Source organism: Lampris incognitus, chromosome 6 (assembly GCF_029633865.1).
Source record: "Lampris incognitus isolate fLamInc1 chromosome 6, fLamInc1.hap2, whole genome shotgun sequence".
NCBI classification, from domain to species: domain Eukaryota; kingdom Metazoa; phylum Chordata; class Actinopteri; order Lampriformes; family Lampridae; genus Lampris; species Lampris incognitus.
In genome coordinates this window covers 2,582,643-2,600,898 of record NC_079216.1, presented here as the reverse complement: position 1 = coordinate 2,600,898, position 18,256 = coordinate 2,582,643, and the positions used below count along the sequence as shown (strand labels likewise).

The window sequence follows — 18,256 nt, the reverse complement described above, 5'->3', positions numbered from 1 at the left end:
TGTGAGACAAGCGCTGCGCCACCAGGCCGCTCTTCTGCAGTGGACGGTGGATATGCTAGAAACATCTGCTGAGGCTTGTCTCTATCAGCTGCTGTAATATCAAGTACGAGGCACGAGACATTTTCACACACACACCTGAAGAAGACACAGAGTCACTGTGTCGGATGTCCATCAGTAACGCCGGTTTAATGTGAAAATGGAAATCATCCCCATTAGGTAATGCTATACTTTGTGTCATTGCTTCAAAGCACCAAATAGTGATGGTGATGTTTCTGCTGCGGGACAGTAAATACAGGAACGAGTCATTTTGGATATTGAGGGTAAAAAGCCTGCTCCTTACTGCTAACAGACTACTTGGACTCTTGATTTATTTATTTATTTATTTAGCTTTTCTTGGATTTAAAGTGGGGAGACTCAGCACTTTTGTAGTGATTTATTTTATCCCAAGACGACAAGGCACCAGATATGTGATATGTCAGCCGGGTTTGCTAAGGCTGCTGTGTGTCACAATGACTCCACCTGGTTTGTTGGTGAGCTCATAAATATCTCCTCCGTCAGGACTGTTCTCCTGCTACTTCCGGCTGCTCCCTTTAGGGGGCGCCACAGCGGATCCTCCGTCTCCATCTCTTCCTGTCCTCTGCACCTTCCTCTGTCACAGCAGCCACCTGCATGTCCTCCCTCACCACATCCATAACCCTCCTCTTTGGCCTCCCTCTTCTCCTCTTCCCTGGCAGCTCCATATTCAGCATCCTTCTCCCAGTATACCCAGCATCTCTCCTCCACACATGTCCAACATACATGTTGCTCACTGTATAACATTTGGCTGGGTGATATACAGACCGGGGCAGCACGGTGGCGCAGTGGTTAGCACGGTCGCCTCCCAGCAAGAAGGTCCTGGGTTCGAGCCCCGGGGTAGTCCAACCTTGGGGGTCGTCCCGGGTCGTCCTCTGTGTGGAGTTTGCATGTTCTCCCCGTGTTCCCGTGTCTGTGTGGGTTTCCTCCAGGTGCTCCAGTTTCCTCCCACAGTCCAAAGACATGTAGGTCAGGTGACTCAGCCGTACTACATTGTCCCTCTGTGTGTGGGTGTGGGTGGGTGTGGGTGGGTGTGGGTGTGTCCTGTGATGGCCTGGCGGTCTGTCCAGGGTGTCTCCCCCCTGCTGCCCAATGACTGCTGGGATAGGCTCCAGCATCCCTGAGAGCAGGATAAGCGGTTTGGATGATAGATGGATGGATGGATGGATGGATGATGGATGGATGATGGATGATGGATGATGGATGATGGATGGATGATGGATGATGGATGGATGGATGACGGATGGATAGATGGATGGATGATGGATGACGGATGGATGATGGATGGATGGATGGATGGATGACGGATGGATGATGGATGGATGATGGATGGATGGATGGATGGATGATGGATGATGGATGGATGGATGGATGGATGGATGATGGATGGATGATGGATGGATGGATGGATGGATGGATGGATGGGAGGTAGGCGAGTCTGCGGGGCGGCTGGGCGGCCTCCAGCGCCCTGCCTCCAGTGCAGGGCGTTATTCCAGACGGGCTTTACCTCTGAGAAAGCATTGACGCATGCTTGCTGGCTGCACCGGTGAGACTGCGGGGAAGGATGCGTCTGTAACGTGCACGGATAGCGGGTCGGACCCTTTAGTCGACCGGTTAACGTAGTCGCCCGTGGTGCGGGAGTTCGGGGTTCGCGTCCCGGCCGTGGCGGATTGCCGGGCTGCTCCCCCCCCCGAATTCGCTACAAACGCATGTCGTGACATCCGCATCCTTCTTCCATTCAAGCCCTCGGGGGGATGCCCCCTCGCGGTGGGAGGTGCGAGTGACCTCATGTTCCTCCGGCTCCGTCAGAACCTGTCGGGTTCTGGGGTGCTGTCCTGGTGGCACACGCCGGTGTGAGCTGGTCTTTGATTGAGACTGGGGATTGAGGCGTTGATTTGGCTGTGTTTCTGCGGGTGGGAAGCCGGATGTGGGTGGTGTCCTGGTCGCTGCACTAGCGCCTCCTCTGGTCAGTCGGGGCGCCTGTTCGGGGGGGGGGGATAGCGTGATCCTCCCACATGCTATGTCCCCCTGGTGAAACTCCTCACTGTGAGGGGAAAAGCAGCGGCTGGTGACTCCACGTGTATGGGAGGAGGCATGTGGTAGTCTGCAGCCCTCCCCGGATCAGCAGAGGGGTGGAGCAGAGACCGGGACGGCTCAGAAGAGGGGGGTGATTGGTCGGGTACAACTGGGGAGGATAAAAGATAAAAGATCTTCCCATACATGGTGGAGCTGTGCATGAATGCATTATTGTTATTTCTCAAGGCCAGGCCTGAGCCAGGCGTAGGCCTGAGCCAGGCGTAGGCCAGGCGTAGGCCAGGCGTAGCTCTCGGATGGAGACAGTACATCCACGGTACGTTGGAGGTTGCATGACTCAGTGTTCAGACCAGTCAGTTTATATACTGCAGCTTTACTGCCCTGCCCAAGGGCATTTCCAGGCCGGCTGCCGGGTTGAAAACAGGAGCATAACTACATGTGACGGCTCAGATCCTGAGGAGCGCTGCTGGAGGAGCTTTGTGTCACACAGAGGTCTGTGGAGTCTTGGTCCATGCAGGTGTCATCTGCTGGTGTTTGTCAGTCTCTCTTATTTAGTACAGAAATACAGTAAATCCACCAGCCTCGACCCCCCAGACTAGCAGTAAATACATAAACATGGGGTCTGCCGGGGTCTGCTGGGCTCTGCCGGGGTCTGCTGTTTTCCTTAGGAATGGTTGAGGTGTGTACCTGTTAACTCTCTTGTCTAGTCAAAGTGTTCTTTCATTGTGTCTTTATGTTGAGCATCACAGCAGCACCTTTCCTTCTGTCTTGTGTGGTGTTTTGTATGCCTAGTGTGGTGTGGTGTGTACCTAGTGTGGTGTGGTGTGTACCTAGTGTGGTGTGGTGTGTACCTAGTGTGGTGTTGTGTGTACCTAGTGTGGTGTTGTGTGTACCTTGAGGTCCAACCTGTTCTAATGCCATTTCTATGTAACATACTACATTTGTGTGTTTGTTTGTGTTAGGTTGTATGTTTGTAGGCAGTGAGGCCTCATGAGTCATTATAAGGTGCTTATTAACTTTATTGTGTTAGTAAGACTGTATGTGTCAATAATAGCATCATAAACAGGTTTACTGTTAAATACTACATTAACATTTACTAATGTATTTACATTTGTAGTATTTACAAATACTACAAATACATTTATAAGCACTTATAAGAAACTCGTTCGCAATTTGTAGACTGTTTATGAGTTTCTCATAATTGTTTATAATTTATCATGCTAACTCATCTATTCTGTCATTGTTAAACCCTTACTAAACCTTGTTTGTTGCCTTATTAAGGTTAAACAACTTTGTTCATGTATTAGTGAACCATGTTAACTGCTAATAAACCATGATTAGCTGCTAATAAACCATGATTAGCTGATAATAAACCATGATTAGCTGCTAATAAACCATGATTAACTGATAATAAACCATGATTAGCTGATAATAAACCATGATAACAGCTAATAAACCATGATTAGCTGCTAATAAACCATGATTAGCTGATAATAAACCATGATAACAGCTAATAAACCATGATTAGCTGCTAATAAACCATGATTAGCTGGTTGCTTCAGGCATCATCAGGATACTCTTCAAACTGACAGCATTATCAAATTATATTTTGTGATAAATATCGATACTGATCAATATGAAAAGAATTATCGTGGTCATGTGTTTTGCCATATCGTCCAGCCCTGTGCTAAAGTTTTTTTCTATCTTGATAAAGCATGAAAAAAGCTCGGTAAAGGTTTAACAGTGACACAGTAGGTAAATAAGTTCAACTCAGTGTGTTTGTAATGCTATCACAAACAATTATTAGAAACTCATAAGGCTTTTATTATTAAGTAATGATAATAACTTTATATAGCACTTTTCTAAAACAATGTCACAAAGTGCTTTGCAAAGAAATAAAACCAGACAAAGCAAAAATAAGACTAAGACTAAATAAGTAAAAATAGTATGAATAGTTCTGCTTCTGGTGTGGGAAGATGGCAGCATGAATGCACGCTTGCAGCGGCCTCACCCTTTGCCGGTGTGGGAAGATGGTGGCGCGAACTTGCGTTTGTGGCAGCCTCACCCAGTACGGCCCATGCAGTTTCTTTGTCCACATCTGCATCTAAGTTTGTGTCTTCATTTGATGGCTGGGAGAGCTGGCACTGGATCAGCTGGGAGAGCTTGGTCTGTTGCGTCCGGTGGGCCAGGGACCACAGACCTGCCTGGAGCTGTGCCCAAAGAGGAAACACCGAGGGCGGTCTGGCAGGACACGGAAGCGGGGCATGCTAAGCTAAGTGATAGCCCATGCAGACAGACAGTTGCAATAACACTGAGGGTGGTCTGGCAGGACGCGGAAGCGGGGCAGGCTAAGCTAAGTGATAGCCCATGCAGACAGGCAGTTGCAATAACCGAGGGTGGTCTGACAGGACGCGGAAGCGGGGCAGGCTAAGCTAAGTGATAGCCCATGCAGACAGACAGTTGCAATAACACCGAGGGTGGTCTGGCAGGACGCGGAAGCGGGGCATGCTAAGCTAAGTGATAGCCCATCCAGACAGATAGTTGCAATAACCCTGAGGGTGGTCTGGCAGGACGCGGAAGCGGGGCATGCTAAGCTAAGTGATAGCCCATGCAGACAGACAGTTGCAATAACACCGAGGGTGGTCTGGCAGGACGCGGAAGCGGGGCAGGCTAAGCTAAGTGATAGCCCATGCAGACAGGCAGTTGCAATAACCGAGGGTGGTCTGGCAGGACGCGGAAGCGGGGCAGGCTAAGCTAAGTGATAGCCCATGCAGACAGACAGTTGCAATAACACCGAGGGTGGTCTGGCAGGACGATGAAGCGGGGCATGCTAAGCTAAGTGATAGCCCATGCAGACAGGCAGTTGCAATAACACCGAGGGTGGTCTGGCAGGACGCGGAAGCGGGGCAGGCTAAGCTAAGTGATAGCCCATGCAGACAGGCAGTTGCAATAACACTGAGGGCGGTCTGGCAGGACGCGGAAGCGGGGCAGGCTAAGCTAAGTGATAGCCCATGCAGACAGATAGTTGCAATAACCCCGAGGGGGGTCTGGCAGGACACGGAAGCGGGGCATGCTAAGCTAAGTGATAGCCCATGCAGACAGACAGTTGCAATAACACCGAGGGTGGTCTGGCAGGACGCGGAAGCGGGGCAGGCTAAGCTAAGTGATAGCCCATGCAGACAGGCAGTTGCAATAACACCGAGGGTGGTCTGGCAGGACGCGGAAGCGGGGCAGGCTAAGCTAAGTGATAGCCCATGCAGACAGGCAGTTGCAATAACACCGAGGGTGGTCTGGCAGGACGCGGAAGCGGGGCAGGCTAAGCTTAGTGATAGCCCATGCAGACAGGCAGTTGCAATAACACCGAGGGTGGTCTGGCGGCGGCTTCACCTAGCATTGAGTGTATTTTTGGTGTCGTCATGTGGAGTGCGGGGAGGTGTGTCGAAGGTGTCTGGCTGGGAGGGCTTGGTCTGCCGCGTCCGGTGGGCCCAGGGACCACGGCCCTGCCTGGACCTGCGGCCAAGGATGAAACACAGAGGGAGGTCTGACAGGATGCGGAAGCGGGGCAGGCTAAGCTAACTGCTAGCCCATGCAGAGCGGCGGCTCCGACAGTCATCCTGGCTGGCGTTCGTTCTCCTGGACAGTGAAATGTTTTTTTGATATGTTTAATATATGTGTTTTTGTAGTTTTTGTAGGTTTTTTTGTAGTTTGGATATGTGTTATTGTCTGTGTTGTGCTGTTGTGGACTGGGGGAAACAGTGTTTCATTTCATGGGCATGAAATGAAATGACAATTAAATGTCCCTGATTCCTGAATAAATAAAAACACACATCAAACCTTTGCTTCATAAAACGGATAGTTTGAAGAAGAGGTTTGAAGAAGCTGGAGGAAAACACGTCTTTGAGTAAAATAAAAGTAAAAAAAAATTTTTTTTTAAAAACATTAAGGCCTCAAAGCGGACCTTGATTCTGGATTAGCAGCCCAGATGAATCCAGACCTGAAAATGAGGCTCTTCTCGTTGTTGTGACTGAATTGTTGATTGTGACCCATCGGGGAGGAGAGCCACTGTCACCATAATCCTCTGCTATTATGTCAGCCGGTCCCACAGCCCCTTCACATGCTGGATTTACCCACAATTATTATTGTAATATCACAGAAATAAGCCAGTCAAAACGGCAATTACAGTAAGTGAGGGCTGTATTTCACCACAGCTACTTACGAGGCGACAGACTCACGAGGGAGGTGACGGGAGCAGAAGTAGTGATGGAGAAGACTGCTGTCTGCACCGCCTCACGTCCACATCCATTCTTTTATGGACATCATTATTCAGCAAATCCTCCACTCGGGTGAATTTTGCAGCAGTGTAGTCTTTCAGTTCAAACTGCCCACTGGGTGGAGGGTGGGAAGTTTGCAGATAAACTTCCCAAGTGTGTTTCTTTGCTGTTATTAATCATGCTGGAGGAACACAGGGTCTGTTTCTGGATCACTGACATAGCCCAGTGTGGTGGCCAACAACAGCCGGATTTAACTCCAGGAATCAGGCCTCAGCAACGCTTTGTCATTTCACCTCATGTACTTGTGTACATGAAATGGAACAAAATGCCGTGTCCCCCAGCCCACAGCAGTGCAACACAAAGACAACAACACATCCAAAAGCTACAAGAACACACATACCCACACTAACTCGTATAGCCACACTAGCGCACATATCCAAACTAAACAAAAAATCTCTGTCCAAAGGAACGAACAACAGCCAGGATGACTCTAGCAACCGCCGGTCTGCGTGGGCTAGCAGTTAGCTTAGCCTGCCCCGCTTCTGCGTCCTGTCCGACCACCCTCGGTGCTTCCTCCTCGGGTGCAGCTCCGGGCAAGGCCGTGGTCCCTGGGCCCACAGTGCAGCAGACCAAGCTCTTGCGGCCGGTCCAGCGCCCGCTCTCCCAGCCATCAAATGAAGACAAAACTTGGACGCAGACGTGGACAAAGACAACGCATGGACAGTGCCGGGCGAGGCCGCTGCAAGTGTGAATTCGTGTCGCCATCTTCCCACACTGGTACTGGGTGGGTGGGCTGCTGCGAATGTGAATTTGCTCCGCCATCTTCCCACGCCGGAAGCGGTGTGGGAAGATGGCGGCTCACAGTGAGCTTGTGATGAATGTAAAGTATGGGATGAGGTGCCACACTTCATGACACGTGTTGAAAGTCGGTCTACTCTTATGTGTCAGACATGATGGTCCATTAAACATCTCCGCTGTCCCACAGTGGGTGGAGTCGTATTTGAAAGCTGAGCTGCACCATAATCGTTCTGGAATTCACCACATCCACCTTAAAACATGGCTCCTGGGTATCCCCCGGCAATTAAAGTGTCACGAAGCTGTTTGTTACGAGCGCAGCTCCTCGGTGAACCATCCGTTTTCTCTAGGCGTTCTTCCTTTCTCTGTTCTTTTCTTTTCTTTTTCTAAATATGATGCTGTAGATTCTAACAGCTGACATAAGGAATGAATCAACATTCATAAATGTGCCATAGCCGGTAGCTGCTATGAAGGCTGCACTCGGGAATTATGACCAAGAAATTATAAATGGTCTACGAACCGCGTGTCAAGTGCCTGCACCGTCTCCATTAACTTTATGAACGTTGTTGTGACCTCGGTGAGCAGCGCCACGCCGTGAACTTAAACCACCGCTCAGCATTCCAACCCGCCCGGCAAACGAAAAAGGCAAAGCAGCGGCATCAGGAAAAATGCATTGTGTGTGTGTGTTACACACATCTCCATCCACCCATCCACTATCCGAACCACTATTTCTGCTCTCAGGGTGGCAGGGATGCTGGAGCCTTTCCCAGCATCCCTGGGCGGCCGGCAGGCAGGGAGACACCCTGGACAGGCCGCCAGGCCCACACACAAACACACTTTCACACTGTGAATGTGTGTGTCACCTGACCTACCTGTCTGTCAGTCACCTGACCTACCTGTCTGTGAGTCACCTGACCTACCTGTCTGTGAGTCACCTGACCTACCTGTCTGTGAGTCACCTGACCTACATGTCTTTGAGTCACCTGACCTACCTGTCTGTGAGTCACCTGACCTACCTGTCTGTGAGTCACCTGACCTACCTGTCTTTGAGTCACCTAACCTACATGTCTTTGAGTCACCTGACCTACCTGTCTTTGAGTCACCTGACCTACCTGTCTTTGAGTCACCTGACCTACCTGTCTTTGAGTCACCTGACCTACATGTCTTTGAGTCACCTGACTTACCTGTCTTTGAGTCACCTGACCTACATGTCTTTGAGTCACCTGACTTACCTGTCTTTGAGTCACCTGACCTACATGTCTTTGAGTCACCTGACCTACCTGTCTTTGAGTCACCTGACCTACCTGTCTGTGAGTCACCTGACCTACCTGTCTTTGAGTCACCTGACCTACCTGTCTTTGAGTCACCTGACCTACCTGTCTTTGAGTCACCTGACCTACATGTCTTTGAGTCACCTGACCTACCTGTCTTTGAGTCACCTGACCTACATGTCTTCGAGTCACCTGAACTACCTGTCTTTGAGTCACCTGACCTACCTGTCTGTGAGTCACCTGACCTACCTGTCTGTGAGTCACCTGACCTACATGTCTTTGGACTGTGGGAGGAAACCGGAGGCCCCAGAGGAAACCCACGCAGACACGGGGAGAACATGCAAACTCCACACAGAGGAGTTTGGACTACCCCGGGGCTCGAACCCAGGACCTTCTTGCTGTGAGGCCACCGCGCTAACCACTGCGCCACCGTGCTGCGCCACCGTGCTGCCTACACACATCTCATTAAACCTAAATAAGTCTTTGTGTCTTTTGTGCAAACATAATTAGCACTACAGCAGTTGTAGCCCCGTCTGAAGGACATGGTGACGTTCCTGAACAGCTTCTGGAAGGCGTGGAGCCACCAGGCCTGGATGAGTCCCGGGTCTTTTGTCACTTTGCTCTTATGATGTGAACTCATGACCCAGAAAAATGTTGTGTTCATGGTTCAAATACACAATCATTTCCCCCCAGAACTTTACACGGCCTGTCCAGGGTGTCCCCCCGCCTGCCGCCCAGTGACTGCTGGGATAGGCTGCAGCACCCCGCTACCCTGAGAGCGGGATAAGCGGTTCGTATACTGGATGGATGGAGTCAAGAAACCATTTTCAGAGTGGTACACAGTGTCTGTGATATTGGAAGGAAAGGTTCGGGATTATCCCCCCACTTAGAACACAGCATGTGATGGATCAGCCCAAAATAGTTGGGACAGGCGTGAGCAGACCTCCGACTACTGACACGCTGTACGGAGGCGGTGGCAGCCCTGCAGAGGGGGCTGTTCATATTTAGAGCAGATAGAGCAATTAAGAATATGTTGAGTTAATAAGATTCATTGCCTTCTAACCAACAATTGATTGATTAATCGTGGCTGTGTTAATTAAAGCGCACCTGTGTTGGTGTTGTACCCATCACATGAACGCGGCAGCAGTTCTGGCAACTTTCTTTTCTTCCCCGGAGCAGATCGGTTTCCTTGTTTTTACCCTGACAAACGTCAGGACGCAGCACGCCGCATCACGCCGCCATGCAGCCACAGCTTCCTTCCTGTTTCCTCTGACCGGCTGCCTCATGTCCTTCTAACGCTACAACGGCCAGGCGCTCATGATGACCGTCTTTTGGATTTTCAAAGTTTAATAACTTTGGGGGGGGGGGTACAGTCCTGCCGCTCCCTGAATGCTCCTAAAATTGCATGTATCTGCATTATAATGAGTTTTAGATCAATCGCACAAAAAAAGTTACTATAAGATTCCCCATGGATGTATTATAGTGGAACTGGATACCGGATCTGAAAATGGCGCCCGGTCATTCCTATGAGGATGGCTCGCCTAGTGCATACGCTGAAAGAGTGTCTGGCTTCCGGGTTGCTTCCGGGTACCTAGGGCCCACTGAATATGTGCAGTAGTGTTACTCCCATCATGCCTCTAGGCTAGGAGAGCGGCTCGTACACAACCGTGCCGTCACGCAGAAAAAAAAGATTTTTCTGGGCTTTGGAAAATGTTAAAAAGATTCAAACCCCGTGGCTTAAAACGTACAACACAAGGAGTAATAACTGACCATGATTATGCTGCAGGCGTCCTGCCAGCAGGTTCACAGGTGCCTCTTTCACAGTGGTGGGCAAAATGCTTTTTGGGCCGCAGGGGATTTTCCGCTGCAATACCGCGAGTGACCACTGGAAAAAATCGGCTGCAAGGCTGAGCGGTGGTGCCGTAGCCATCCATCCATTATCTGAGCTGCTTATCCTGCTCTCAGGGTCGCGGGGGTGCTGGAGCCTATCCCAGCAGTCACTGGGCGGCAGGCAGGGGGAACCCAGTTCTACTGTAATACATCCATGAGATCTACCTAAAGCCCCCATGGGCGGTCCCACAGGGGCTTTAGGTAAGAGTGAAGCCCTGGTCGTTCTAGATCCTGTTAAAGATCCTTTTCCTTTACAAATACGGTGCAGTCTCCACACCGGTGCTTTACCTGCATATTGATACAAACCAGCGTCAGAGTGTGAGTATAAAACCCTGAATTTAGGAAAAGTTCAGGAGTGTAAATATTCCCTGGCTTCATTACTGCGGAGTAGCCGGTCGGTCCCAGGCGGCCCTCTGGTCTGGCCGGCCCAGTCAGAGATGAAGCTAATGAAGCCGCAGGTCTTCTTCGTCTGTGGCTTTCAGCTTTCAGCCACACACTCTTCCAGCACCACCTAATTACCTGGATTGTGTTGTACTTCTGAATGAAGTCATTAGAATAAATCCATCAAACCTTTTTATTTTTCAGTGCCAGAAACTTGCGAACCGGGAAAATGAAGGCCAGGAAACATGTAATTGCTTTCCCTTGTTTTGAAAGTAAAACACAGATTTGGATTTGACTGGTTGTCGGGAGCAGCGTTTGCCAGCAGACCGGCGTGTTTTGAAACGTGGTTCCGTGTCGCGTGTTTTGTGGCTCTGACTGATTAAAGGCTGATCCAATCACCTGCGAGGAATCCTGGTCCCCGCCCACCGACGACACCCCTAACAAACACATGTCTGCTGAGCCCTGGACCACAGGGAGGACATTTTCTGGCCTGTCTTTGGGAGACTACAATTAAACTAACATCCTCATTAGTGGCACGGTGGCCCAGTGTTTAGCACTGTCGCCGCACAGCAAGAAGGTCCTGGGTTCGAACCCCGGGGATGTCCAACCTCGGGGGTCATCCCAGGTCGTCCTCTGTGTGGAGTTTGCATGTTCTCCCTGAGCCTGCGGTGGGTTTTCTCCGGGTGCTCCGGTTTCCCCCACCATTTATACGACATACATGCATGTTGGGTTAATACCCCTGTCCGTGGCCCTGTCCGTGGCCCTGTCCGTGGCCCTGTCCGTGGCCCTGTCCGTCCCCTGACCGAGACACGGCAAGAGCAACTGGAGGGCGGCTGCCCGCTGCTCCTAGCTACACAGCGAGGATGGGTTAAATGCAGAGAGGAATTTCCCTACGGGGCTCATTAAAAATACATCATATCAAAGTAGAGACACAACTCATATTAGACTGGTGTGTTGGGGGGTTGTTAGGCGGTGGTGGTTCTGTACTTCTTAAATATCGTGTATTTTGTACTTCTTAAATAACGTGTATTTTGTACTTCTTAAATAACGTGTATTTTGTACATCTTGAATAAAGTGTATTTTGTACATCTTGAATAAAGTGTATTTTGCAGCTTTACAATGTCAGGTTATGATGAATTGATTTATTGGTGTTGGGCATTGCAGTGTTCCCAGACCAGCTACCCTTTTTTCTTTTCTTTTACCCTCGTGTTGCTACACTAGCGCCTCCTCTGGCCGGTTGGGGCGCCTGTTCGGAGGGAGGGGGAACTGGGAAGAATACAGTGATCCTCCCACGCGCTGCGTCCTCCCTGGTGAAACTCCTCACTGTCAGGGGAAAAGAAGCGGCTGGTGACTCCACATGTAAGGGAGGAGGCATGTGGTTGTCTGCAGCCCTCCCCGGATCAGCAGAGGGGGTGGAGCAGAGACCAGGATGGTTTGAAAGAGTGGGGTAATTGGCCAAGTACAATTGGGGAGAAAAAAAAGGGGGGGGGGGACAAAGCAAAATCATATCCATCCATCCGTCCATTATCCAAACCACTTCTCCTGCTGTCAGGGTGGCGGGAATGCTGGAGCCTATCCCAGCAGCCACTGGGCGGCAGGCGGGGAGACGCCCTGGACAGGCCGCCAGGCCATCACAGGGCCTAAATCATATTATCACACAAAATCATATCAACAGCAAGAATTCTGCAAATATTTGATTTAGTCGTCTTTCTATGGACATTGTACTGTGCAGATGTGGACTTGAGCGTGTGGCGTCAGTAGCGGTGGTAGCTTAACTGTGTTTGGTTTCATAAGGAAGCTTAACAAAGTAAACCAGCAGTTTCCTGTGAACTTTTGACTGTTTTTTCTCTGCCTGATGAAAATACAAAATAAAATCACACCAACATGCAACATGTCAGAGTTGAAAGTCATCCTGTAACAGGGTGTGATGTAGAGGAGCGTCTTCACAGAACCTGCCGGCCCAAACTAACACTAACCTAACCTAACCTAACCCAACACTAACCTAACCTAACACTAACCTAACCTAACCCAGCCTAACCTAACACTAACCTAACCCAGCCTAACACTAACCTAACCTAACACTAACCTAACCCAGCCTAACCTAACCTAACACGAACCCAACCTAACACTAACCTAACCTAACACTAACCTAACCTAACCCAGCCTAACCTAACCCTAACACTAACCTAACCCAGCCTAACCTAACCTAACACGAACCCAGCCTAACACTAACCTAACCTAACACTAACCTAACCCTAACACTAACCTAACCCAGCCTAACCTAACCCTAACCAAACTCTAAACCTAACATTTAACCCTAACCTAACCCTTAACCTAACCCAGCTAAGCCTAACCCTAAGCCTAACTCTAAGCTAACTCTAACCCTATCCCTAACCCTGATGGAAATACAAAATAAAATCATACCAACATGCAACATGTCACAGTTGAAAGTCATCCTGTAACAGGGTGTGATGTAGAGGAGCGTCTTCACAGAACCTGCCGGCCCAAACTAACCCTAACACTAACCTAACCTAACCTAACACTAACCTAACCTAACCCAGCCTAACCTAACACTAACCTAACCCAGCCTAACACTAACCTAACCTAACACTAACCTAACCCAGCCTAACCTAACCTAACACTAACCTAACCCAGCCTAACACTAACCTAACACTAACCTAACCCAGCCTAACCTAACCCTAACCAAACTCTAAACCTAACATTTAACCCTAACCTAACCCTTAACCTAACCCAGCTAAGCCTAACCCTAAGCCTAACCCTGATGGAAATACAAAATAAAATCATACCAACATGCAACATGTCACAGTTGAAAGTCATCCTGTAACAGGGTGTGATGTAGAGGAGCGTCTTCACAGAACCTGCCGGCCCAAACTAACCCTAACACTAACCTAACCTAACCCTAACACTAACCTAACCCAGCCTAACCTAACCCAGCCTAACCTAACCCAGCCTAACACTAACCTAACCTAACACTAACCTAACACTAACCTAACCCAGCCTAACCTAACCCTAACCAAACTCTAAACCTAACATTTAACCCTAACCTAACCCTTAACCTAACCCAGCTAAGCCTAACTCTAAGCTAACCCTAACCCTTAACCCTAACCCTATCCCTAACCCTGATGGAAATACAAAATAAAATCATACCAACATGCAACATGTCACAGTTGAAAGTCATCCTGTAACAGGGTGTGATGTAGAGGAGCGTCTTCACAGAACCTGCCGGCCTAAACTAACCCTAACACTAACACTAACCTAACCTAACCCAGCCTAACCCTAACCCAGTCTAACCTAACCAACCTAACACTAACCTAACCTAACCCAGCCTAACCTAACCCAGTCTAACCTAACCTTTAACCCTAAACCTAACCTAACCCAGCCTAACCAAACCCTAAACCTAACATTTAACCGTAACCTAACCCTTAACCTAACCCAGCTAAGCCTAACTCTAACCTAACCCTAACCCTTAACCCTTAACCCTACCCCTAAGCCTAACTCTAACCTAACCCTAACCCTAACTCTAACCTAACCCTTAATTCTAATCCTAAACCTAACTCTAACCCTAACCCTTAATCCTAACCCTAACCTAAGCCTAACCCTCATTTATTGTAGTGCCTTAGTTATGATTTTTTTGTTGTCTAAAAACCCCAAACCCTAACCTTAACCCTAACCTCATTACATCAAAATGAATTATATCACACACAATTCAGTGTTTTTAGTGAACAAAATCCTGTGTCCAGCACAACCAAGGATCCAAACTGACTTTCCATCAGCATTGTTTCCGTGGTGCCGGCACGTGATTTTAACACATGACCTGCCACCACCATGTGACGCGAGTGTTGAGGTCGTGGTCATTTCACGTGTTTCTGTGAGATCATGTTGTAAGACAGGTAATCAGAATCCTTACAGATGTATTCAAACCAGGATCTTGAATTCCACATCTCCTTCCTGGAGCTCGGTGATGCCGACACTGGTTTATGCGTTTACATCTATGTCCACCAGGAGGATGCTCAAGGTGGCTTTAAGAAAATACGTTTAGAAGTGTATTTTCTGCAAAGTGCGTTCGGTAAATCCTCACACCACGCTTCTTCCTCCACACCTCGGTGACCCTGTAACAGAAACGTGCCGGTTTAGATTTCTCATCTGTCCAACTCTTCTTCAGCTGTAACTCAGGTGTTGGACAGTGTGTCTGAACCCTGCACAGATGACTCAGGCAGGCGAGGGAGCGGAGAACAGTTCTGTTAACGTCAGAGCAGGTTTTACAGCCGCGTCCCCAAAAATCTGCTGCACAGATGATTCCCGATCGAGCAGAGTTCCTCTCTCACGTCTGGAAATCTGTCAAAGTTGTACTTCCTCGTGTCAGATCTGGGGTTCGAGTACTGCGTGAGGATTATGTGGGGCCAGATAGGGGAAAGCAGGGCTGTAATACACAACTTTGCTGACAGCGAGAGGTTTAGTTCCATTTAGAGATAAGAGCAAGCTGCAGCAGCGCCTAAAGCTACAAACTCTGAAATGGAGAACGCCACGGTGACAGCCTCCCCTCGCAGGCTGACGGAACACCACCCAAGCCTCCACACAGACCTTCTCCTGCTTCTCTGCTGCTGCAACAGCTTGTCTGTTCTGGTTCTGCCGTGTTCCCACTGGTCTGGCATGTTCCACTACTGGTCTGGCATGTTCCACCACTGGTCTGGCGTGTTCCACCACTGGTCTGGCGTGTTCTACCACTGGCCTGGCATGTTCCACCACTGGCCTGGCATGTTCCACCACTGGTCTGGCATGTTCCACCACTGGCCTGGCATGTTCCACCACTGGTCTGGCATGTTCCACCACTGGTCTGGCATGGTCCCACTGGTCTGGCATGTACCACCACTGGTCTGGCGTGTTCTACCACTGGTCTGGCATGTTCCACCACTGGTCTGGCGTGTTCTACCACTGGCCTGGCATGTTCCACCACTGGTCTGGCATGTTCTACCACTGGTCTGGCATGTTCCACCACTGGTCTGGCATGTTCCACCACTGGTCTGGCGTGTTCTACCACTGGCCTGGCATGTTCCACCACTGGCCTGGCATGTTCCACCACTGGTCTGGCATGTTCTACCACTGGTCTGGCATGTTCTACCACTGGTCTGGCGTGTTCTACCACTGGTCTGGCATGTTCCACCACTGGTCTGGCATGCACCACCACTGGTCTGGCGTGTTCTACCACTGGCCTGGCATGTTCCACCACTGGCCTGGCATGTTCCACCACTGGTCTGGCGTGTTCTACCACTGGTCTGGCATGTTCCACCACTGGTCTGGCATGTTCCACCACTGGTCTGGCGTGTTCCACCACTGGTCTGGCGTGTTCTACCACTGGTCTGGCGTGTTCTACCACTGGCGTGGCATGTTCCACCACTGGCCTGGCATGTTCCACCACTATTCTGGCGTGTTCTACCACTGGCCTGGCGTGTTCTACCACTGGTCTGGCGTGTTCTACCACTGGCGTGGCATGTTCCACCACTGGCCTGGCATGTTCCACCACTGGTCTGGCATGTTCCACCACTATTCTGGCGTGTTCTACCACTGGTCTGGCATGTTCTACCACTGGCGTGGCATGTTCCACCACTGGCCTGGCATGTTCCACCACTATTCTGGCGTGTTCTACCACTGGCCTGGCGTGTTCTACCACTGGTCTGGCGTGTTCTACCACTGGCGTGGCATGTTCCACCACTGGTCTGGCATGTTCCACCACTATTCTGGCGTGTTCTACCACTGGCCTGGCGTGTTTTACCACTGGTCTGGCGTGTTCTACCACTGGCGTGGCATGTTCCACCACTGGTCTGGCGTGTTCTACCACTGGCGTGGCATGTTCCACCACTGGTCTGGCATGTTCCACCACTATTCTGGCGTGTTCTACCACTGGCCTGGCGTGTTCTACCACTGGTCTGGCGTGTTCTACCACTGGCGTGGCATGTTCCACCACTGGTCTGGCATGTTCCACCACTATTCTGGCGTGTTCTACCACTGGCCTGGCGTGTTTTACCACTGGTCTGGCGTGTTCTACCACTGGCGTGGCATGTTCCACCACTGGTCTGGCATGTTCCACCACTGGTCTGGCGTGTTCTACCACTGGCCTGGCGTGTTCTACCACTGGTCTGGCGTGTTCTACCACTGGCCTGGCGTGTTCTACCACTGGTCTGGCGTGTTCTACCACTGGCGTGGCATGTTCCACCACTGGTCTGGCATGTTCCACCACTATTCTGGCGTGTTCTACCACTGGCCTGGCGTGTTTTACCACTGGTCTGGCGTGTTCTACCACTGGCGTGGCATGTTCCACCACTGGTCTGGCATGTTCCACCACTGGTCTGGCGTGTTCCACCACTGGCCTGGCGTGTTCTACCACTGGTCTGGCGTGTTCTACCACTGGCGTGGCATGTTCCACCACTGGCCTGGCATGTTCCACCACTATTCTGGCGTGTTCTACCACTGGCCTGGCGTGTTCCACCACTATTCTGGCGTGTTCCACCACTGGTCTGGCGTGTTCCACCACTGGTCTGGAATTAGTCTGCTTTTCTGTAATGTAGGCTCAATAACAGCTTGATCTGATGTTCAGATATTTATTCACGTGCACACACACACACACACACACACACACACACTAAGGGTTGGGCTTTTTGACTGTTTATGTTAGATTTTCAAACGAGGTGTAGGATGAAACAGTACCGTTTATATCACTACAGTTTGATGTTGTGTTAAATACACAACCCGTTTCTTATCACCACATCGACCAGGACTTCACTCCTACCCAGAACCACCATGGGCTTCAACATGGCGGCCGGTGTTTAAACTCTATATTGTGTCAAGATAAATACCCAGCTGAGATATTAATACATTACATGTGTTAGTGTGTCTGTTATGAAACTAACTGACACCAAAATTAACATTTTAACAACTTTAATACTATTGTTAAACAATTTAAAATGGCCACCGTCCAACACCTGTAAATACTGCAAGGCCTCGGTGGTAGTCATGGTGCGTCTGCAACCAGACATGTTGGACATCATCACACATCAAGTGTAGACTAGTTGTCTGCACTGGAGGGCGCTAGTGTGTTTCTAGGACACAGCAACGAACTTCACACAGGAAATGATGTCACCAACACGTCATAAATACTGGCATGATGCACACCATCACGCGCAGGTTATGAGACGGTCATGTTGACCGCTCATGGTCGTCTTTGGAAGATCTTATCATAACTTTTTTGTTTTTGTGCGGTTGATGTAAAACTTGTTTTAATGTAAATATATGCAGTTTTAGGAGAATTCAGGGAGCGGCAGGTCTGTATCTTTTTATTTATCACAAAGTTGTTAAACTTTGAAAGTCCAATGACCGTCAGAATGACCGTCTTGGAATGTGGTTTGCATTCTCAGAGACAGGCCTGTTTCTGTGTGATATGGGCTCCTGGCTTTAGATAACTGTTCATGTACATGTTGATGTATAGTGCAGCTGTACATTTTAAGACAGGGACAGAAACCCAGTCTT

At 49.7% G+C, this 18,256-nt stretch overlaps 1 pseudogene; it reads right to left on the bottom strand.

Annotated features, from left to right (window-relative positions):
* Positions 1-9,083, bottom strand: part of LOC130113917 (regulator of nonsense transcripts 1-like) — a 142,514-nt pseudogene extending 133,431 nt beyond the window's left edge.
* Positions 9,084-18,256: the final 9,173 nt, after the last annotated feature.